The 24,366-nt window shown below is 37.8% G+C and overlaps 1 protein-coding gene across 2 annotated transcripts in view; it reads left to right on the forward strand.

Annotated features, from left to right (window-relative positions):
* Positions 1-24,366, forward strand: part of XKRX (XK related X-linked) — a 79,638-nt gene that overhangs the window by 32,821 nt on the left and 22,451 nt on the right. The window lies entirely within an intron of this gene.

The raw sequence follows: 24,366 nt of genomic DNA on the forward strand, positions 1-24,366 counted from the left end.
GTTCGTTAGCATAAGAAGTTACCGAGCCCATAAAAACTAACAACCCTCACACCACTTGGCCGATCTCAGTTTTCCTAGACGACTCCATGCTCTGAGGCCACTCTCCCTTCTGAGTAAGATGGCCTGCATTCTACCTATGGAATGTGTATCTCCCAGGCCTTTCTCTTGCCTTTTGAGATGGCCCTCACTCTGTCTATGGAGTGTGTAAATCTACTTTTACTTTAACCAACCTCCCTTGCCTCGTGGCCTCTCTGGCCTTTTGAGACGGTCTGCATTCAGTCTATGGAGTGTGCATCTCTGAATAAATCTACTTTTACTCAACAATGGCTTGCTCTTGAATTCTTTCCTGCGTGAAGCCAAGAACCCTCACTTGGTGGGGCGCATCCCAGGCACTCTGAGACCTGGGACACCACCATCCTCTCACAGCCCACATTTTTCCTGTATCATTAGTATTCCTAGAGTTAAGACATAAACAAGAATGGGTTGCACTCTTTATAAGGGAAAATCAGAATATCAATAAGCTCTTTGGAGATAGAAATATGACAGCAGGAAAAATTCAATAGGAATGTTGAAGATAAAGTTAAAGGAATCTCCCAGAAAGGAGAGCAAAAAGACAAAGATTGAAATAGGAGAAAGAATATTTGAAAATTAGAAGACTTGTCCCAGAGGTCCAACATCTGAATAGGAGGTGTTCTAGTTAGAGAGAAGAGAAAATGAAGGGAATAAAATGTTTAATGTGTTCAAGGAATTTCTCCCAAACTGAAGGTTATGAGTTTCCAGGTTGAAAGATCCTCGACTGACAAAAATAGACCCACAACAAGATACAGCTCCCTAAAATTTCCCAACGTTGGGTTAAAAAGATTTTACAAGCTCCCAGAGATAAAAACACGTCATATATGATGGATCAGGAATCAGAATTGCTTTGCATTTCTCAATATCAACATTGGAACACTAGGAGATGAGCAGAAATGCCTTCAAAATTCTGAAGAATAATTATTTTAAACCTAGAGTCCTGTACCTAGCCAAGCTGTCAATCAAGTGTGAGGGATAAGTGAGGTCTCAAAAATTTACCCTTCATGCATCTCTTGCTTAAAACAAGAGTGTTTTTTTTTTATGTTTCTTTTTTTTTTTTATTGAGTTATAGAAAACAAGAGTTTTAAACCAAGAAAGAGGAAGGACTTGGGTTAGTGGGTGGGGGGATCCAGCATAAGAAAGAGGCAAAAGGGAAGCTCCAGAATGATGGTGAAAGGAGGTTCCAGAATGACAGCTGCACACCAAGAAAGAATCGAGGACAGCTCACTCACACAGCTCAGAAGACTTCAGGGGAAGATATCTTCAAGATATCTGATTCATCTAAACACATGGAGAGGAGCTGGAGATAACTGAACAAGAGTTTAAAGTTGAATTTCTGCTAAGTACATAGAAAACTAAACAAAAAACAAAATAATTATTAGCTCCAGGAAAAACAAAACACTGTGCAAGTAAGGAAAAGTATTTGTGATACTTTATGGCTCAGCGGTGAAGAATGTTTCCTTGGCCACCATACTGTAAACACTGAAGAGTGGTCTAGCCAAAATTATGATATGCCTATATTGGAAGAATGTAGGGATAGGAAGGGTCTTTGGAGGAGGTGGGGGGCAGGGTGCATGAAGGTGATGTCAATAGACAATGCTGAAAACTGAAAATTCAAGAAGTAGCAATAAAATAATGTTATTTAGAGAACAAAGATAAGTACGAAAAGAATCAGCTAAAAGAGTTGAAAGCTCTTGCCTCTGGGGAGCAGGAAATTATGGGTAAGGGGAAAGAGCACTGTTTTTCATAATGAAACTTGTAGAACTATTTAACTCTGTAAACTATGTCTAACTTTGATAAAAAATAAGTTAAAATATAAAAGCAATGCATTCCCATTATAAAAAACTTAGAAAATTCAGAAAATAAAAAAAAAAAATCTCAAAGAAACCCACTACTTATCAATTGCCCCATCTAATATTTTGCTATATTTCCTTTCAGGCTTCTTACTTGCCAAATTATACATTATTGTGATTTTGATATCTTGGGTTTTCTTCTCCATTAACTTCAAAGTAAATACATTTTCCTGTTACAGTCTTTTAAATAGCTGTGTAGTGTCCCACTGTGTAGATATGCTATAATTGATTTGACTATTCTCTATTATTGAGCATTTAGATTATTTCCTTTTTGTTGGGCCACTATAGCTAATGCGCAATGAGTATCCTTATTCATGATTTTCTTATGTACTGAAATTATTTCCCTAACATATTCTGAAGAATGGTGCTTTTTAAAAATTCTATGCATTTGTTTTATTCTAGAACTTCTTACACTTATCACTGAAATTCCTACTTTATCCTCCTCATCTGTTTACTCCCACAAATTTTAACAGCTTAATTGGTGTATCACTGACATACACTGATATGTAAATATTTAAATTGTGCAATTTGACCATTTTTATATGTGTATACACCCATGAAACCATCACCACAATCAAGATAATAAATGTATCTATCACCCCGAAATGTTTTCTTTTGCCACTTTATAACTTTCTCCTTCTTCTCTCCTGTCCCGCATCCCCAAACAATTATTGATCTACTTTTGTTCCTATATATCAATTTTTATTTTCTAGAAGTTTACATAAATTGTACAGTATGCATTTTTCCCCTGGATTCACTCAGCATAGTTATTTTGAGATTAATCATGTAGTGTGTATCAATGCCTTTTCTTTTTTATTGCTGAGTGGTCTTCTACCATATGGATATACACAATTTGTTTATCCATTCATCTGTTCATGGACATTTATGTTGTTTCCAGCTCTGGGCTCTTACAAACAAAGCTGCTATGAACATTCATGTACAGAACTTTGTATGTTCATATGCTTTATTTTCTCTTGCAAAAATACCTAGGAGTGGGATGGTGGGATCAAATGGTAAGTAGGACAAAGCATAAGTACCTTCATCCATGAACTGAATTGTGTGTCCCTAAAATTCATATGTTGAAGCCCTAACCCCTAATGTGACTATATTAGAGATAAGGCATACAAGTAGGTAATAAAGGTTGAGGTCATGAAGATGGGGCCTTAATCTGCTAGGGATGGTCCCTGTTTCCCTGTCTCTCTTACTCTGCCCTCTCTTCTTCCCTCCCTCTCCCCCCCTATCCATGCACTCAGAGGAAAGGCCATGTGAGGACACAGTAAGAAGGTAGCTATCTACATACAAGGAAGAGAGCTCTCACCAGAAACCAACCTGATGGTGACATGATCTTGGACTTCCAGCCTCCAGGACTGTGAGAAAATAAATTTCTATTATTTCAGACACTGTGCTAGTTTGTTAAAGCAGCACAGACTAATATACATACTTACTTTGTATTTTCAAGTACCCATATGTAAATATCAATGTCCCTGGGTAAGACTCATACAAGGAGCTGTCGTCAGTCGTTCCTGCCCTTGGGCTAGTCATTCATGCTGCTTCCTCCTTTACCATGAAGTGAAATACTGGCACCTGGAGGTGGAACTAGCTGCAGCTAATGAAAGATTGACAGAGCTTCTAGAAGTCAGAGATTCAGCAGTACTGACTTAATAAATGCCAAAAACAAGAGTTAATTATTCTGGGATTTATTTAGATTTGTAGCAATGTTTTCTTTTTGCTCCAGTTGTATGAATTGTTTATCAATATGAATAAACATTATTGGTCCTCTTCTGCTTCAGAATACATCCTAAATCCACCCTTTTTTCCTACTTCCACTGCTCTGACCCTAGACCAAACCTCTATGGTCACATCCACCTCTCCTATGATCTGTTCTTTGCACCACTACCAGAGTATACGTATAAAAAATGAAAACCAGACCCTACCTCTTCCCTGCTCAAAACTGCTTTCTATCACATTTAAAATAAAATCCAAAACTCCTTGCCATGTTATATTGTATATGTGCTATGTTTTATACTTTCTCTAATTTACTTCAAAACACTTCGGTATCAGCTGTGTAATATACTTTATTTAATCTATTCTAAGATGCATTTTTTCACTTTTTATCACCTCTGAATTTGGGGTGAACTTTACCATTAATAGTATGTCATAGTTTAATTTTTCTTGGTGCATAGAAGCAATTTTTCTTTCTTGGTGCATAGAAGAATGATGGTCTTACAACCTAGGGACAGCTTGGATTCATAGACTCAATGATTTAATGTAATGGTGTATCGGTCTAAAAAATAATGTTTTGAAATATTGGTCTAGGTTGGAGACAGTGGAAGTAGGAAGAAGGAGTGGATTTAGGATATATTTTGAAGTGGAGAAGAAACAGGAGATGTTTACTCATATTGATAAACAATTTATACAACTCATTGTAAATTAGTTTTAACCCACACTCTGGGGGTGGTTAATTAACATTTGAATTATCCTAATCAGGAATGGTTAGTTAGCATCTGAAAGATCCTACTCAGGTGTCCTTACCCCACAGGTAGCTAGACCCCAGGATGTTCACATTTTCCTGTTTGAACCTGTGCAGGAGCTCTTCTATTTTCTTTGTCCCATAGGCTCCTTTGGCCAACTGGTGAGCCCTTTTCAGAGTCGTGTTTTTAATGCACAACAGGATAAAACACATAGGATTCCAATTAAAATCAATTGCGTTGAAATGCACATTATCAAAATATTAAAGATACAATTTTGACATATTCATATGTGTAATTCTTTATTAACTCAGCAAATAACAAGATCTGGCAGCAGGTCTAATAATTACCATAGTTTTGAAATAGTGATAAGTTTAATGATCTTTTGAGATAGTGGCAATAGCTATAATGTGATGTGAAAATATCTTTGATATGTGTTGGTAGCAGAGTTACAGGTACTGCTAATGAGACTGTGGTTGTTGACTACATTCAATTAGAAATTGATAAGAATAAAGGCATAATAATTTTTCCCATCAAAGAATTCCTTGGATTCTATTCACAGGACGCAAGGTTAGGAAACCTTGCCCCACGGACTCTTCTTATTAGCATGAGAGATGTAAGAAATCTTCACTGGTGAAATGAATTGTGTTCAGAATATATGGAGTGACTAGAAATGTCATCAAGGGGCTTCAAGCTAGCCCAGCAGCTCAGCACTCTTTGGAGTGGCATTCTAAGCCTCAGAATGCCTATATCCTATATCCCATCATGTGGTAGCCAGCCTAACAGATATCCCAGTAATTCCTTTCTTGTGTACTTACTCCCTTCCCACACTCAATAGAGAAGAATGTAACCACTGTAGTGTAACCAGTGGAATATTATGGAAATGACTAAGAGTGACTCCCAACTAACTCATCGTTGTCTACACCCTTCCCTGTTTCAGTTTTTTTCATAGCACTCGTCATTACCTGAAATATATTTCTTTTTAACTTGTTTTTATCTGTCTCTCCCACCAGAATATAAGTTCCATAAGGACAGGGAGCTTGTCTGTCTGTATCATCAGCTCCTAACACAGTGCCTATTAGTAAATATGTAATAAATGTTTGTTGAGTGAACATTGAATGAGGAAATGCTCACTTTTTTGATTCTCTGATTTAGTCTCTGGAAAGCTCAGTAGAAGGAAGTTCTCCCTGAGAAAATGGAACTGATTCCAAACTCCTCAAGATGTCTGTTTTTCCCCTTTGAAATGAAGTAATTTATAATCCAATTATAAAACAATAGAATAATATTACTCCTCTTCCCTGAAGTTCCCTGGTCTTCCTCTGCTTGTACTACCAGGAAACCACCTGAGGGCAGCAAAAATCAGAGTGAAGAGGGGTCAGTTCCAAGGCAGAGTCACATTTTCAATCTTTCCTCAAAGATTGTCCACCACCTGCTCTGTCTGCAGCCTGGCAAGTTCTTTTCACTTCTGGAAGACACACATTAATGGGCCTAATGAGACTACCTATTAGGAAAAATAGGGGATCCCTTTTCATTGAATCAACTTGCTCAGAAAAGGCCAAGGAACCAAGCTAACTTCCCAAATGGATTTCTAAATGTATGAGCCTTAAGTCAGAGCAATGTCTATATGTTATTCCTTAAAGGTTTTTGTTTTTAAGAGTTATCTACTTTGAGTTCTTGTTACAGAACAATAGTTCGTGAGCCTGACACATTATGAGGCAAAACAAACTGAAATATCACCGTTTGCTTCAGAGAAAGGTTTATTGCAGGGCCAGGCAAGGAGGATGGGCGGCTCGAGCTTGAAAAATCCCAACTTCCCCAATGGTTTTGGGGAAAAAAATTTTATAGGCAAAACTTGGTATGAGGGCTGCAGGGTGTATGACTTTCTTCTGCTTGGTTGGGGGTGAGGTAACAGGACGGTGCTCCAGGAACCCTGTGCTCAGCCTGAAGTTCCCACCCTCCACCTGGGTGGGGGGCCTCTGTTCCTACAGAAGAACTCAAAGATATAGTTCTGTATATCCCTTGTGGAGGAACCAGGACCCTGCCCCAAGGCTGCACTATTGTTTCTTGCCTGTTCCCCCTTTCCTTCTGCATTCCCTCCCTTCCCTGATTAGAAACTATTTGAATCTGCCCTTTGGAACTCAGAGAAGATCAGGGAGGCTGAATGAAGCCTATTTCCTACAAACAAGAATGGGGGACATGGAAAGGATGTGCACCAGGGAGAACGCCACAGGGTCCTGCTGTCTCATTCTGACCTGCCACCTAACTCCTAGCACTCAGCTGTATGACCTCTGACAGTTGCTAAGATAAAGTCATATCTAAACAAAGTGTCTTGGGGGTTTTTGATTACTGTTTGTTTTCATATTTCCTTAATGATCAAAGAAGGGCTATAACCCGGAATCTTTGATGCTTATTCACCTAAACTCCAGCTTTTCCTGTAATATAAGAAAGCTGAGATTGTGTGTGGTTTGCTATCTGGGAAGATTCAAGCAAGTGGGAAAGGAGGCTTAGTATCTAAACCATTTCTTAAAAGACAAATCTTTGTTAAATAAAGGGAGGAAGGAATTTAATTAAATCATTTTGTGAGATTAATTTGCAACTTTTTTCTTTTTTTTTAACATTTTTAAACTGAGTTATAGTCATTTTACAATGTTGTATCAAATTCCAGTGCGGAGCCCAGTTTTTCAGTTATACATGAACAAACATATATTCATTGTCACATTTTATTTTCCTGCTGTGAGCTACCACAAGATCTTGTATATATTTCCCTGTGCTATACAGTATAATCTTGTTTATCTATTCTACATTTTGAAATCCCAGTCTGTTCCTTCCCACCCTCTACCTCCTTGACAACCACAAGTTTGTATTCTATATCTATGAGTCTGTTTCTGTTTTGTATTTATGTTTTTTTTTTTTTTAGATTCCACATATGAGTGATCTCATATGGTATTTTTCTTTCTCTTTCTGGCTTACTTCACTTAGAATGACATTCTCCAGGAGCATCCATGTTGCTGCAAATGGCATTATGTTGTCGGTTTTTATGGCTGAGTAGTATTCCATTGTATAAATATACCACCTCTTCTTTATCCAGTCATCTGTTAATGGACATTTAGGCTGTTTCCATGTCTTGGCTATTGTAAATAGTGCTGCTATGAACATTGGGGTGCAGGTGTCTTTTTGAAGTAGGGTTCCTTCTGGATATATGCCCAGGAGTGGGATTCCTGGGTCATACGTTAAGTCTATTCCTAGTCTTTTGAGGAATCTCCACACTGTTTTCCATAGTGGCTGCACCAAAGTGCATTCCCACCAGCAGTGTAGGAGGGTTCCCTTTTCTCCACAGCCTCTCCAGCATTTGTCATTTGTGGACTTTTGAATGATAGCCATTCTGACTGGTGTGAGGTGATACCTCACCAACTTTTTTCCATCTAATCTTTTTCCACGTAAGTCAGTAGGTTTTGAGCTCTTGTGAGTTGCAGACCCCACAGAGCAATGCTTCTCAATGTAACATGCATATAAATCACCTGGTGATCCTGTTAAAATGAAAATTCTGATTCAGTAGGTCTGGAGAGGGCATTATAGGTGGATCAGTTGGGCCTTCAGGCATTCACTTTGGCTTCAGGCCCCCTCCAAACACCCAGTGCATCCGGTTTTCCAAAGCCTTCTGCTGTAGTACCCCATTCTAACTACCCCCTTATTGCCAGACACCCCAGGGACCTGTCTTAGGTCCCTTTCTCTCTGGACCCTGCCTTCTGTGAAAATATGAGTTACAGGCAATAATAAGTTGATTAGTTACTTCCTTCTCTCTCTCCTTTGAGTAGAAAACCCACCCACCCACCCCTGCACCATCGCAAGATAACAATGGGATTTAATCATAGCCTCTAGGAACAAAGCTTTTCCCAAAGGAATAATTCCAATGGTGAGAATTTCCTGCGCTATGACAGACTAATGAAAAGGCTACTTTTTTTAGTCAGGTGGAAAGTAGGAATAGCATTTTGAATTTCTCAAAAAATTATACAACATAGGAGACTGCCTACCTATCCTCTACTTCCTGCTCTACCTTTCATCTGCTTTGGTCTCATTATAAGCAACACTGTCTGATTTTAGAAGTGGAACCATGAAGCTGTCATGTGATCAGCTATTTCATGTTTATGTACAAATGAGTTGCAATTCCAAAGCAAGCGAAGCAACAGAGATCTGAGTGAAGGTTTCCCTGCAGATGACAGTACGTTACTTGGAATTTACTGAAGCTTAAAGGATCCTGATAATATTTGACCAATATTTCACCCAATAATTATGTTATAATTTCTTCATTTGGGTAGAACTGAAACTAGTTACATAAAACTAGTTATTTAGGCCTTCAACCCACAGCACGAAATAGTTTATGGGGCTTACTCACATGCACATTTATAGGAACAAAAATGGGATCTTCAAGAGATTAATTTGCCATACCAGAGCTGTAAATGATTATCTGCTCTACCTATGTTATACCTATATTCTAAAGTCTTTTTTTTTTTTAAGTGAAAGTAAGTTTATTCAGGGAGATACAAACTCTACAGACAGAGTATGGTCCATCTCACTCAGAAGGAAGAGCAGCCACGAGGTGTAGGGGTGATTACTTTTTATGGCCTTGGTAATTTTATACGCTAATGAGTGGAAGGATTATTCCAACTGTGTTAGGGAAGGGGCGAGGATTTCCAAGAATTGGTCACCCACCCACCTTTTGGCCTTTTGTGGTCCACCTGGGAACTGCCATGGCACCTGAGGGTGTACCATGAGTCTCAAGGTCCACTGGAAGTCGAATCTTCTGCCATCTTGGGCCTAACTGCTGTGTCATTCTTTTAATGGTTGTGCCCTGTCCCGTTCTCTCCTGTCTCATTCCCCACTCAGAGATTTTACTCTCATGATCCCATGGGAAGCAGAAGGGCGCTGGTTCTAAAGTCTTTTTTTTATCCTCCTCCTGCCTCACTGGCCATATCCTTCACTAGTAATCACATTAATTGATTGGATGATCACGTAACCCAGAGACAGTCAACACCATCAAGTAGAATGGCCAGCAACCACATCTGGCCTATAGCATAAGAAAGGCTGGGCCAATCAAAGTCTGTTCTCAGAAATACTGGTGAGGGAACAGAAAAGATATAGAGATGAGAGGGAAAGTAATCCATAAAAAGAACAGTGAAGATGCACCTGAAAATAGGGCCTCTTTTCCTTGTAGTACATTGAGTTGGTTTCTGTTCTTTGAATCACAGGGGTGAAAAAATAAGCAATAATAAAGGCAAAAACACTGTAGCCTGGAGGGATAAATGAATGGTGGACTACAAAGTCAGTGGCTTCTGCATAAACAGAACATTAGAGACACTTCTTCCATCTGTCCTGCTACACTATGAGCTCCTTGAAGGAAGGGACTGTGTCTTTGACTTCCTCACTACTTGTATTGAACAGATATCCAATAAATACCAAATGTAAAATTCAATTTTTGTGATGCATGCAAGTCATCAAGATTGGATAGCATAGTTTGGTTGATCCCAAACTTTTCATCACTCAGGACTTCTTTCTTTATATTTTCCTCCATAGACCTTATATTTTAAAAAATATTGTCTAAAAATATTACTTAATATGCATTAAGTAATAATGATTTTTCTTACAAGGTGCCTGAATTTCATTCATTTTTATTTACTTATTATTATTTTTAATTGAAGTATAGTCGGTTACAATGTGTCAAGTGAACTTCATTAATTTTTAAACTGTAAAGTCCAAAAGAAAGTCCAGTTATTAGAATTAAAAAGAATTGAGCTAGGTTCTTGGGTAAAAATACATCTATCAATTGAATCCCATAGAGATGGCAAACAGATTAAAAATGAAATTTAAAATTCAAAATGTCAGGCAATAATAAATATGAGCTATTAGGAATAAATACACAGAAAATTATACAAGTCTTCTATGGTAAAATAATCATAGTTCATAGAAAGACATTTAAAAATACCAAAATGCTATGTCCCAGCCCTGGGGTTTAAGCTTGATCAGTTCACATTTCCTCCTAGAACAGATGTGGAAGCTTATCCCCACTACCCCAATAAACGTCAAAGGCTTATAGGTGTCAAGAACTGAAATGTCAAGGATTTTACCTTACTTACAAGTTAATAAGTGAGACTGCTTGTGTCACGGATGCTGGTGAAGACATGAGACTCCTGGGTCAGAGACAAAGGATTTTATTACCCATGACACAGCAAGCAGTACGAGCTTCATGTTGGTTTGTGTGGATTCCCCATGCTTCTCAAGTCCCACAGGGGAGACATAAGCAGGGTGAGGGAGGGCCAGGCAGTGCTATACATGGAATGAGTTTGCTTTATGGCCAAGGAACACTTAGCTTGTGGGATTTATTGGCCTATAGCAAGCAGAAGCAAGCCCACTCTTTGCAGGGAAATATTAACTCATCTCTCAAGGCTGCTCATTGCAAATACAACTCTGAGAAATGGCCTGGGTAAAGAGTGGGTCAGGACCTTGCATTCTTGGCATACCCAGCAAGATATGTAGGAACATGAGATACTTGTGGAGGAGTAGCTCCCAGAACAAGGGATGTTTGTGGATATTGTGGGGAGATATCTGCATGGGATAGGTGGGTTGAAGACAGAGCAAAATCTTTATTTTTATTGAGGTACAATTGACAAATAACATTATATTAGTTTCAGGTGTACAACATAATGATTTGATATTTATACATGTTATGAAATGATCACCACAGTAAATCTAGTTAACATCAGTCACCATACATAGTTAGAATTTTTTTTCTTGTGGTGAGGACTTTAAATATCTATTCTCTTAGGAACTTTCAAATATGTGATACAGTATTATTAACTATAATCACCATGCTGTACATTACATTCCCTAGCAAAATTTTATCATAAGCAAAATGATGCAGCCACTGTAGAAAACTGTTTGGCGGTTCCTCAATAAGTTAACTGATGGTTACCATGTGACCCAGCAGTTTCACTCCTAGGGACATACCGACAAGAATTGAAAACAGATGTTCAAACCAAAATTTGTGCATTAAAGTTCATTGCAGTACTATTCATAATAGTGAGAAGGTGGAAGTAACCTGAATGTCCATCAAAGGATGAATGGGTAAATAAAATATGGTATATTCATACAATGGAGTATTATTCATCAAGGAAAAGAAATACAGTCCTGATATATGCTATAGCACAGATGAACTCTGAAACCTTATGCTAAGTGAAAGTCGCACATCGTAAGGTTCCATTTACATGAAATGTGCAGAATAAGGCAACTCCATAGAGACAAAAAGAAGATACCAGAGAGCAGAAAGCAATTGCTAGGGACTAAGGGAAGGCAGGAATGGGGGCTGATTGCTTAATGGGCACAAGATTTCTTTTTATGGTGACAAAATTTTTCTGGGGCTAGATACTGGTGATGGTTGTACAGCATTGTGAATGTACTAAATGCCACTGAGTTGTGCACTTTAAAGTGATTAAAATGGTGAATTTTATGTGTGTTTTACTACACACACAAAGATCTTATTGAAGTTCAGGTATTAACTCCATCACATAGGATGGACGATCAGATTGTAAAGCACTGGGCAGAACAGAGTCGTGTTCTTGCCCACATGCAGACTGGAGGAACAATGGGCCCAGGCCCTGGGTGCAAGTATTGCCCTTCAGTGTGGCTCTTCTCTCCGTGCACTTGACCAGCTACAGGTGTGGGGACAGCATTCTAGGATTGAGCCCCGGTGCATCTGGGCCACCTTCCCTAACCCATCCAGCAATTCTCTTCCTTGTCTCTCCCACTCCATATCCTTCCTGGGTTTCAAGATACTTCCTTTCCCCTCAAAGCCCAGTTCTATTTTTGTTGATCTTGATGACCCACAGTGAAGAACTTCAAACCAGAGTCCAAATCCTTAACAATCAAAAACCTTTTCTTGATAGCAAGAAAGACTCAGTCTTCAACATTTAGTTAATCTCATCTTGTACTCTCTGGAAGAGAGAGCAGAAATTTCCATCCTTACACCTAGAATGAACTGAATGTTTCTAATACAACAAAGGAAAATGTGATTTTTAAAGCTGTTGCATTTTCTTATTAAAAAGACCAATCATTTATATCCTGCTTTACTTGCAACCAAAATAGTCCTAACTCATTTACCCCACAGCACATGTTATGTTAATGGTAGGGACTTTAGACCATCAACTTTAAGCTCTGAAAACTTAAGGCTTTTCCTTCGCAGGCAGAGCAGGAAGCTCAGAGCAAGTGGGTACAGTCACAGGAAGGTCATTTCTTGCCATCTGTGTTAGTTTCCTATTGTTACTGTAACATAGTACTGCAAACTTGGCAGCAAAAAACAATACAAATTTATTATCTTAGAGTTTTTAGATGTTAGAAATCTGCAGTGGGTCTCAGTAAGCTAAAATCAAGGTCCTTGCCCTTTTCCAGCTTCTAGAGACTGCCTACATGCCTTGCCTCCTGGCCTTCTTCCTCCATCTTCAAAGCCAGCAACAGAGGGCTGTATTCTTTTCATATCACATCACTCTGACCTCTTCTTCTGCTTCACTCTTCCACATTTAAGGATCCTTATGTTTATATCATTCCATCTGTGTGATCCAGAATAATATCCCTATTATTCAGCTGATTAGCAACTGTAATTCCGTCTACAAACTTAATTTCCCTTTGCCACGTAAGGTGACATATTCACAGGTTCCAGGGATTAGAATGCTGACATCCTTGGGTGGCTATTATACTGCCCACTGTGCCATCACTTGACAACGGTTTGTTGAACACTTACTATTGCAGAGAGGATTTTGTGATCCACCTTAAGAGTCATCTGGGGGAGGCAGGAATTACGTAGAAAAGTATAAATCACAATAGATGGCTTTATAGGCCACAGAAAAGTTAAGAAGGTAAGAGGAATTCCTGCTATGAAAATTAGAGGATGGTGTGATGTGATTGTTGAGGAATTCAGAGAAGGCTTCCTGGAAGAGGCAGAACTTGGTTAATCATCTTCAAGAAAGGGCAAGATTTGAATGTTGTTTCAACAATAGTGAAACATTGAACTGAATTCAATGAGTTGAACAAGCTTTACACACTGTTAAATTAATTAAACAAGGAGGCCATTAGACTAAGGTGGCTCTAATGCTTTGGTGACCTATGTAAACAAACCCAAACCTACACCTGTAAATGCTTCAAGGTTAAGAAATAGAAACTTAAGGATAACCAATCACAAATAGACAGCTAGGCTTTAAGCTATGGCCAAATAATTTCCTTTCTTTGCTTCCATACCTTTTCTGTATAATTTATTCCCCTAGCTCCTGTTGGTGGAGTGCTCCTAACCACTTCCAGTTTGGTGCTGTCCTATTCAAATCCATTTTTGCCAAATGAACTCTTAATATTTTTAACATGCTTCGTCTTCTCTGCAAACAACACACACTTCTGAGTTCAGCTTTCCAATGTAACAGTTGTAGAATGAAAGTATTCATTGCTTTCAAGTGCTGTCTTCATAATACTTAGCTTAAAAGGCACTATTACAGGAGGTGGGTGTAGCTAAGTGGTAGAGCACATGCCTAGCATGCATGAGCTCCTGAGTTCAATACCCAGTCCCTCCATTAAAAACAAAAACCTAATTAAATAACCCCCTCCCAATTTTTTTTAAAAGCACTGTTATAAAGCTTGTTTGGTGCTCACCACAGCCCTGTGAAGGAAGTAGGGAGGGCAGAGAAACACGAGAACATTGCCATCATTAAGTTCCTAGGTCCCTTTCCGCAACGTCTGCTCCCCATATTCCTTCTTTCTTGCAGCCACGGGAACACAGGCTGTTTTCTCTCCTTTTGGTAGTTGTCTTCCTAAGCCTAGCTGCAGAATGAGACACAGTCTCTCCACCTTTCCCACTTGTTTGCTGATGTTGAAGCCAAGCACACAGGCTCATTTAGTTTTAAGGTTTATCTGCTAAGTACTCTGGAGAAACAGGATAAGACTGATAGACATAAGAGAGTGGCAAAGGTTCCATAATCTTATAAAATTTATATAATGATGACCTCTAAACTATAATTTCTGCTCCCTTTTTCAATGGTAAAGGGAAGTACCATAGGGTTCAGGCCTTCTACTTATATTTTCTTAGGGATCATTATCATCATCAGAGTGGTAAGCAGCTATAGAATACATTGTTCTAAATGCTTTACATATTTTAATTCATTCAATTATCACAGCAACCCATTTTATGGATAATTAAAACAAAGCTGACTCCAACACCAGGTAGACTGACTCTGGAGTCTATGTTCCTAACCATTATACCATATTTCCCCACTGTCTCTTCCTACCACCACCTGCCTTCTGCCTATCAGTATAGGCTACTGCTTGGACATTTACTCTGTTAGGAACCAGAGTACTAAGTGATAAATGAAGAAACTGAGTCCTGGAAAAGGTAGACTTTTCCAAGGCAGCATTGGTAGTGAGCGGGCAACTGGGAGTTAAATCCAGTTTCATCACACCATGCTGTTTTTAGGAGAGGCTACTTTGTGATGTCTGGTTCTGATCCAACATAGTGAAAAGAATTGATTTCAAATGATTCCACATGCATCAGTTCCTTTTATCATTATGGGATGTTTTATTTTTGGACACTGTGATCAAGGCCAAATTAATATCTTTAGGCTCTAAGCTCTAAAAGGAGAAGGATGTTCTTCCAAAACCATCCTCTGTGGATACAAATTAAAAGCAATTATAAACAGTAAAATAAATACAACAAAGTACCAATTTTCCCCATCATGACTACTTAATTTTTTCTTTTGAAATACCCACAAATTCTTAAAAGAATTCTTAAAAGCATTTTTCTGGGTATCCTAAGTACATGTTTAAACTGCTAAATAATTCAGTGCTGACTGTTACACGTTAATACCTGGAAAGGGTGTACAAGAGTTATAGTTGTAAAGGTTAAATCTGGGACAAACAATGACATAGACAAGTAATCAGGAAGAAGATAGAGCAAGCAAGTTAGGGAGGGGCTCTGCGTTTATAGTTTACAAAAAAATCCACCTACCATGGGTGGAATCAACCGTTTACAGGAAGTCTTTCAAAAAGACTGAAACCTATTTATAGTTTAACTGTGGATAAGTTACTGATGACTTTTGGGTACTCCCTAGAGGTCTCCAGGAAGTAACCAACCTCACTTTTCAATAATGTCAATCTATAAACCTGGGAAATGCAAACATTAGGACAATCTGGTGAAATAAGGAGGGCGGAGAAGCTATAATGTGTAGAGCTCAAAGAAGGAAAGCAATTCTTGGCAGAATTTACAAGAAAGGGAGTTTGATGCTAAGAATTTTTTAGTGTGTCCAGCATTGCCCGAGAAAGAGGGACCTCAGACTAAGGGCATGAGTATTATAGTTGGATTAGCTAGTATAATCTTATTTTAAAAGGGTCCACCTGATCCTGGTGCTGGAGCTTAATAATAATATTCCATTAAGATCATCTGACTATTTTTACTCAGATTCTGTGCTCACCAACTTATCAATTGACTTCCTAGTACACTGGGAATGAGAGTCTCTACCCACAGACACAAGGCTCCATTCAGAATGGCCTATATATAATCACTTAGGTAATACATAAATTGCCATTTGAATTATAAGTCATTCTCTATGAATCACAGGATCTCAAGATTAGAATATACTTCAAAGACATTTAATTAACCATCCATTTGGTGCTGAAATTTTTGAAAATTTTTCCTTGAGCATCTCAAGTAACAGGAAATTTATTACCTCTTTACTTCTTTGAATACCTGTGTTAGAAAATTCTGCTTTATTAATGAATATCTGCATCGTTAACAAAAACATGTTACTTAAGAGCCTTCAGTCCTAGATTAACTCCTTGGGTCCAAATACAAAACAAACTAAACCTCCAAAAAAAATTCACACATAGATAAGCTCACATCCCTGATAAGCCTCTCTTTCAGGCCAAACTCTAAATTTTTTAAAGCCTCCTCATATAAGATGATTTCAAATCGTTACATCATTCTGGTCACCCTCCCATGGACAGGTTTTAGTTATTTTTTTAAGGTGTGGTCAAGTGTTTTTGTAAAATTTGCAAAAGTAAGATATCTTCATTGCAAATGGTTAAGACGACTGTCTTTCCACTCCTCCTTCTCCTCTCTCCTCTGTCACATTTGTCCTCACGTCGAGCAGTGCTGGAGTGGCCATGCAAAATCTGAAATAGAGCTAAGGGGAAGTTGTGTGAGTGATATATTTAATCTGGATTGAGAAGAATTTACTTTATGTGGTTCACTGCCACTTTTCATGTATAGTTAACTGATCGCTAGCTGTCTTAGTGGAGGAATGGCTTCCAGGACTACTACTACCACTCAGTGTGCTAATTCACGTTGTATTATGACATTAAGTTGCAGATGTGTTAGGCAGCTAAAGAAAGTGTTATGTTATTTTTATGAGTTTTGTGATATTGAAGAGAGTTTTCAGCTTTTTAAAATATAAAATGTGCTAGGCATTGAGCTGTACCTTTACAATGGGGAAATTTTATGGTATGTAAATTATACCTCAATCAAGCTGTTAAAAATGTGCTGTGATTTCTTATTTTAAATAAATATTCACTTTTGTGCCTAGAATAGAGTAAAATAAGAATATGTAGCCAGGTATCTACAAAAAGCTACACCAAACATGATACTTAAGGGTGAAATGTTGAAAGAATCCCCTTTGAGACTGGGAATTAGACAATGGGGATCATTATTACTACTTTCGTTCAACATTGTATCAGAAGTTCTAGTGAGTGCAATCCCTCATACTATACATTAAAATAAATCAACCCCAGATGGATTCAAAGCATAAATGTGAAAGACAAAAATGTAAAACTTTTAGAAGAAAATATAAGGTAATGTTTTAATGATTTCTGGGTAGTGAAAGATTTCTAAAAGGAGGCACAAAATGTATAAATCATAAAGGAAAAGGTGGCAAGTCAGAGTACGTTAAAATTAAGAACTTCTATTTATCAGAAAACACCATTAGGAGAGAGAAAGGACAAGCCATAAACATAAGCAAGGATTAATATCCGATTATAAAGAGAACTCTAAGAATCTACAAGCCATAGAAAAAGAAACCAATAGAAGTGGCCCAGATGGTGGAATAGGAAGACCTTGAGCTCGCCTCCTCCCACGGGCACATCGATATTACAATTATTTACAGAGAAGCTATTGATGAGAAAAACCAAAAGACTAGCAGAAAAGATCTACAACTAAAGATATAAAGAAGGAAACACAATGAGACATGACAAAAGAGGAAATATCAAGAAAAAGAAAGAGAAGAAAAAAAAGAAAACAAGCTCAAACTATCACCTTTCCAAGAGGGGCTGAAACCAGGTTGAGTTTTTTGATTCCCAAAACTTAGTCTTTTGGTGTAAGGTGGCCAGAAAAGGATGCAGAGCCAAGCACTGAGAAACCTACAAAAACACTGATGAGCTCAGGGAATGCGTTGTCTTTCCCAGCATGTCTAAACTCCTGAAACCAATCTTCACATCCTCTGTAACCACACAATAAAGACTTGGGAAACTGAAGGGAGGGAGGAGGGGGGAGAGAGAGAGAGAGAGAGAGAGAGAGAGAGAGGGAGGGAGGGAGAAATGCCAAAAACTAGAATAGGTACTTCTCAAAGAAGAAAACTCAAATGGCCAATAATTGAATTAAAAGATGTTCGACTTCATTAGTAATGAGGGCCATGAAAATTAAAGTTACAATAAAATAATATCTCACACTTAGTAAAATCATAGAAATAAAAAGTCTGGAAAATAACAAATGCTGGTAAGCATGTGGAGAAAGTAGAATGCTCATCCATGGCTCCTTGAAGTACACATTTATGTGAGCACTTTGGAAAAGGGTTTGGCATTAAGCAGTCAAGTTGAACATGTGCAAATCCCAGGACCCAGGAATTCTACTCCAGGGTATATACCCTACAGAAACAGTAGCGTATTCCATCAACCTTGTTCCATTATCATATCCAAAATAGTAGAATGAATAAACTGAAAATAGTAGTATAATTAAACTGAAACTACAGGTGCCAACATGTATGAATCTCAGAAATGCAATGTTGAGTGAAAGAAGCAAATCACAGAGTATTACATACATACTAACATCTAGGTTCCATTTATTTTAAAGTTCAAAAACAGGAAAAACTAAACAATATGTTGTTTAGGAATACATTTAGTTAGTAAAACTATAAAGAAAAGCAAGGCAATGATTACTCCAAATTTCAGGATAGTAGTTACATCTGATGGAGGAGGAACTGGGGAAGAAGGGAGATGTGTCCATGGAGGGACACACAGAGGACTTTAAGACAGTGGAAATAAATATTCAATTTTTTAAACCTGGGTACTGAGTACATGGATATTCATTCCTTAAAATTATTTTTAAAATTACATGTATATGTTTTATACATTCTTCTGTGTATATTTCACCAATTTAGGAAAGGAAAAATATCAGTGCCCAGAATTGAACATACAACTTTAGCTGATCCATCATACTAGAAGACAATTAGCTCCCTTGTTTTGAGTATTTTGCCTCTGTTTTTGTTTTTTTTTTTTTTGAACCAAGGTGTACATTTATACCTGATAAATTTTCTCTTAACTCTATTTGGCCATTCTTTTTACTTGTGCTCCCCAGAGCCAGATCATCATCCAGAAGAATTGGTAAACTGAAGTTTCTAAACTAGCCAGGCTGAGGTCCAAATTGCTGCAGGCAGATGCGGCAGCTCTTCAGAAAGCCCACCTGGAAAGCAGCTTCTTTAACATGCTTGCTTCCTGTCTTGTTTTTCCTGAGATCATCTGTTTATAGTCTTAGCCTTAAATCTTTCTTGTGAGAAATCTTAGCAAATGTATTATCAATTAAGTCATGTTGATAAGTTGATGACAAAGAATATTCTCACCCAGGAAGATTGCTATTTCCTGAAGGGATAAAACCCCACCAGGGAAAACCCCTGTGGTTCTCATAGGTAGGGCTGGTCTACTGAAGCTGATAACATAGTTCCGTCCAGAGAAGGAAGGCAGAATGCACTTATTCATTCCTGGGAGCTTTGTGGATAGGTGTGTACCTTTCACATCTTAAGGATTCACAGATCCCCAGCTGGACAGACGTGCCAACCTTGAAGAACCTCTCCAGAATCCAGGTTGATAAGTCTTCCTTGCTGCTTATATGGGCTCCAAACTACTCTTGACAATGGGAAACTGGGTGATTAACCATTGGTTTTCAGTTTTGTTTCTGGTAAGTGATGTTCTACTTTCTATTAATTACTCTTAGCAGAGTAAGGAGACATTATGTTTGTTAATATTTGTAAAGTTACTTCAAGGGGAAAGATTCCATGCCAATATTGGGCTCATCAAGGCCAGTTATAAGTTGAAAAGTTCAACTCTAGAATTTATATATGTAAATACATACATATATATATATATATATATATATATATATATATATATATATATATATATATATATTCTACTTTTCTGTGTATGTTTCAATAATTTAGAAAAGGAAAAATATCCAACTCCAGAAATTGGTAAAGAGACAAATACTATAAACCACAAGTATTTGGAATTTCAATGTTTTTGTTTTTTGTCTTCTGTTTTTCTCTTCAATTTCACTTCTAACTATTGCCATGGAACATTCATTTCTCTCCATCCTTCCTATATTGCTCACATTAAGAAACCATAACATCTCCAGAAATTGACACAACTTTGTAAAGTGACTATACTTCAGTTAAAAAAAAGAAACCATAAAATAATGAAACGTTCGAGACAGAAGTGATCTTAGAGATTAAGGCCAGCGCTGGCATCTTAGAGATTATGGCCCAGTGCTGTCGACTAGAACTATAACATGCGTCACATACGTAATTTAAAAGTTGTCAACAAATATATGTATGTATATGCGTGACTGGGACATTGTACTGTACACCAGAAACTGACACATTGTACACATTGTAATTGACTGTACTTCAATAAAAATTCTTTTAAACCATGAACTTTATTTAAATCCATGAATTCATAATGATTAGAAGAAACTGGTCACATTTACAAGATTCTAGAGAATCAACATTATTTGGACATAGCAAGCAATTGCAGTGTATAAACATTATTTGGATCCTGATTCAAATACTGTAAAACACAAACTTTGTGAGAAAATCAAAGATATTTGAACACTGAATCTTTGATATTAAGAAATTTTTCATTTTTTTAAGATGTAACAATAGTTTTGTGACTATGTTTTTTAAAGAGTCCATATCTTTTAGAAATACACATTGAAATGTTTATAGATGAAGTCATTTGAAGTCTGGGATTTGCTCCTAAGAAATGATGAGGGCAGTAGGGGGCTAATAGATTGAACAAGATTGCCCATGAGTTGATAATTATTTAGTCTGGTGAAAAAAATTTTTTTTAACTGTCTAATACCTGCATTGAAAAAAGTAGAAAGAAATAGGTGAAATTAATGTCCAGTAATATATTTTGTTTAACCCAATATATTGAAAATGTTATCCTTTCAACATGTAGTCAATACTGAAAATATTAATGAGATAATTTATATTCTTTTATTTTTACTAAGTCTTTGAAATCCAATGTGTATTTTATACTTACAGCACATCTCAGTTAAAACTAGCCACATTCTGTGTGCTTAGGAACCATATGTGGGTAGTGGCTACAGCTTTGTATAGTTCACATATAAACGAATTTCCTGATTTTACATGGGGAAATAAGACCCAGATATCCCACGATGAATTGAAAAACTATTATTCTGCCTACCACAGTGGTGTGTTTCTTCTATATTGATATTGATTTTCTATCTAGTAGTTCTATTGAGAAAGGGGTTGTTAAAGTCCTCAACTATATTGCAGATTGGTTTATTTTTCTTTTCAATTCTATCTGTTTTTGCTCCATATTTTGAAGCTCCGTTCTTTGGTGTACAGATTTAGGATTACTATGTCTTCTTGGTAGATCATATCTTTTATCATTATGCAATGTCCATCTTTATCCAGCTCCCCAGTGTTCAGGCCAGAAATCCTTCACCACACCACATATGCACAATCCCCTTCTCCTAACACACTCTCTAACTGAACTCTAGTTTCAGTTCTGCTCTTAACTGAGGGACCTTGACAAATTCTTTATCCTCTCTAGACTCCAGGTCACCTGTGTGTGTATGTGTGTGAAGATCCATGAAAACTAGATTAGATATAAATATATGTTTTTCTAGCTATAAACTTTTGTCTTTTTTTTTATCCCTCTTTTAGTTTTTGCTAGGAGAATTCATCACCCTTGGTGGTGACTCACATTTAACCATCAAGTTTTGAATTTCCACCTCCCACCAATCCTGCCAGCAGGCTCAGGCTTCTTATTGTCTCTGACATTTAGTCCTTTTTCTTTCTTTCTTTCTTTTTTCTAAGGGGGAGATAATTAGATTCATTTATTTATTTATTGATGGTGGTACTGGGGTTGAATCCAGGACCTCATGTATGCTAAGCACACACTCTACCACTGAGCTATACCCTCCCCCCCGACATATACTCTTTTGAACTATTTTTTAAGGAGAAATAAATTACTTAAAAAATATTTTTACTCCTCCTTCCTGCCAGGTCTTCTATTCCATTCTCTTTCCCATTCATAGTGGAGGAAATTATAGTGGGAAATGGAATTCCTTACTCTCAGATGTCACTGTATTTCATCACTCACCTTGCTTACAATTGATAATGGGCTGACACAGGACTCTTTGCCTCTGTGTCCCTCTCAGATCCTGAAATATTTCTGCTCTTCTAAGTAGGCTTCTCTCCTTTGTCTTCTGAACTCTTGAGGTATATGTGTCTTTCACCTCTCTTTTACCAATAGGGTCAAAGGATCTCTGGAAGACACACAGCTCTGGAAAGGGTGTATGAGCAAAGGATGCAGGAAGAAATTGATTGGTAAAGCCAGTCTGGGAATGACACAGCCCTGTAGCCAGCATTTATTGAGCTCCTACTATGCACCAAGCATTGTATGAATCATTCCACATGCATTATTTCATGAAAGCTTCACAGTATTGCTGTGAGGTAGATATTGTTATTATCCTCATTTTATAGGTGAAAAAACTGAGGCTCAGGAAAGTTAAATCATGTGTCTATCTAAGATGATACAGCCAGAAAGTGGTACAACTAGAATCTGAGCCCAAGCAGGTTGCCTCCAGTATCATAATTTAAATCACTATGTTATGCTGCCAGAGGTGTGTGAGTGGTCCAGACCTAGGGAATCTGAATGGGCCATGTCCTAGGCTAAAGACCCTCTACCTGTGGACCATCCTGGGGGTCAAGGATACATTATTAGTGGCATCCCAGTGCCCTCGAGTCCTGCTCAATTACAGACTAGCACCTTCAAGCTTAGGCTAGAGCCCAGTTGGCTATTCTCCAAGGCAATGGGCGGTAGGTTCCAAATTTCCCCCTTTGGCAATGCAGAGACAGATCTTGGGATAGACAAAAGCAGTCTTAAGAGCTCAAATGAGTCCAAAGCAAGGATAGGTTCATTTGAAAAAAGACTCACAATCTAAAAACAGAAAAATGTGTGTCAGGGTATAATTAAAGAGGCAGGCCCGTCTGGAATGGTTTAGTCCTTTCAGATGGGTATTGTTGTAGGTGTTAAATTTATTCTTTGTTTCTTTAGAAATCCACTTATTCACTTATTGCCATCTTTTAGGTGCAATAGTTTGAATGCTCTAGTCCAGAAGCTGGCAAATGCTTTCCGTAAAGGGCTAGGTAGTACATATTTTAGGCTTTGCAGGACGTATGGTCTCTGTCACAACTACTCAACGCTTCCATTGAATCACAAAAGCAGTTATAAACTGTACAGAAATAAGTAGGCGTGGCTAAGTTCCAAAACCACTTTATAAGTCCTGAAATTTGAATTTCATATAATTTTCACATGTTGTGAAATACATTCTTCTTCCGATTTTTTCCAACCATTTAAAAATGTGAAAACAACAAAATGTAAAAACAACTCTTAGCTTGTAGGCTGTACAAAACAGGTGGTGAGCTAGAGTTGACCTCTGGGTCTTGACTTACTGACCTTGGTTATTAGCTTCTAATGCATGTCTTGAACTCCTAACTCACTCTGAAAGTAAGTTAGATACTAGAAGGATTGTACTCGTTTGAAAGCAGATAAACACAAAATAGCCAAGATGGTGACACTATTTCCTACCCCTTATCTACTTTTTCCCATACCCAAATGTCACTTATTCCTTGCTTAATTTCTTATTCTAGGCTGCTTGGTTGGGGCTGAATGTTCTCCTGTTTGTGTATGCCTTCCTGTCATTTGAGAAGGCCGACAAGTACTACTACACAAGACAAATCCTGGGGGTGAGTGTCACAGTTGTGATGTGGGAAATCTCTGTTCTTTTCTTATCTCTGACCCTGGATCCTTTGAGACCCAGTGTCCTGGTTTCCTCTAGAGCTAGCTTTCTTTTTTTGGTATAACTTATTTCAAGTATTGCATGAGACAGTGGTATATTTAAAAATCATTCATTTTTGATGCTCAATATTGCTAATTATCAGAGAAATGCAAATCAAAACTGCAATGAGGTATCAGCTCACACCTGTCAGAATGGCCATCATTCAAAAGTCCACAAACAATAAATGCTGGAGAGGGTGTGGAGAAAAGGGAATCCTCCTACACTGTTGAGGGGAATGTAATTTGGTGCAGCCACTATGGAAAACAGTATGGAGATTCCTCAAAAAACTAAAATTAGAATTACCATATGATCCAGCAATCCCACTCCTGGGCATATATCTGGAGGGAACTCTAATTCGAAAAGATAAATGCACCCAAGTGTTCATAGCAGCACTATTTACAATAGCCAAGACATGGAAGCAAGCTAGTCCATAGACAGATGAATGAGTAAAGATGTGGTGTATATATATACACACACACACAATGGAATACTACTCAGCCATAAAAAGAATGAAATGATGCCATTTGCAACCACA

The sequence above is a fragment of the Camelus dromedarius genome, chromosome X, assembly GCF_036321535.1.
Source record: "Camelus dromedarius isolate mCamDro1 chromosome X, mCamDro1.pat, whole genome shotgun sequence".
Classification (NCBI taxonomy): domain Eukaryota; kingdom Metazoa; phylum Chordata; class Mammalia; order Artiodactyla; family Camelidae; genus Camelus; species Camelus dromedarius.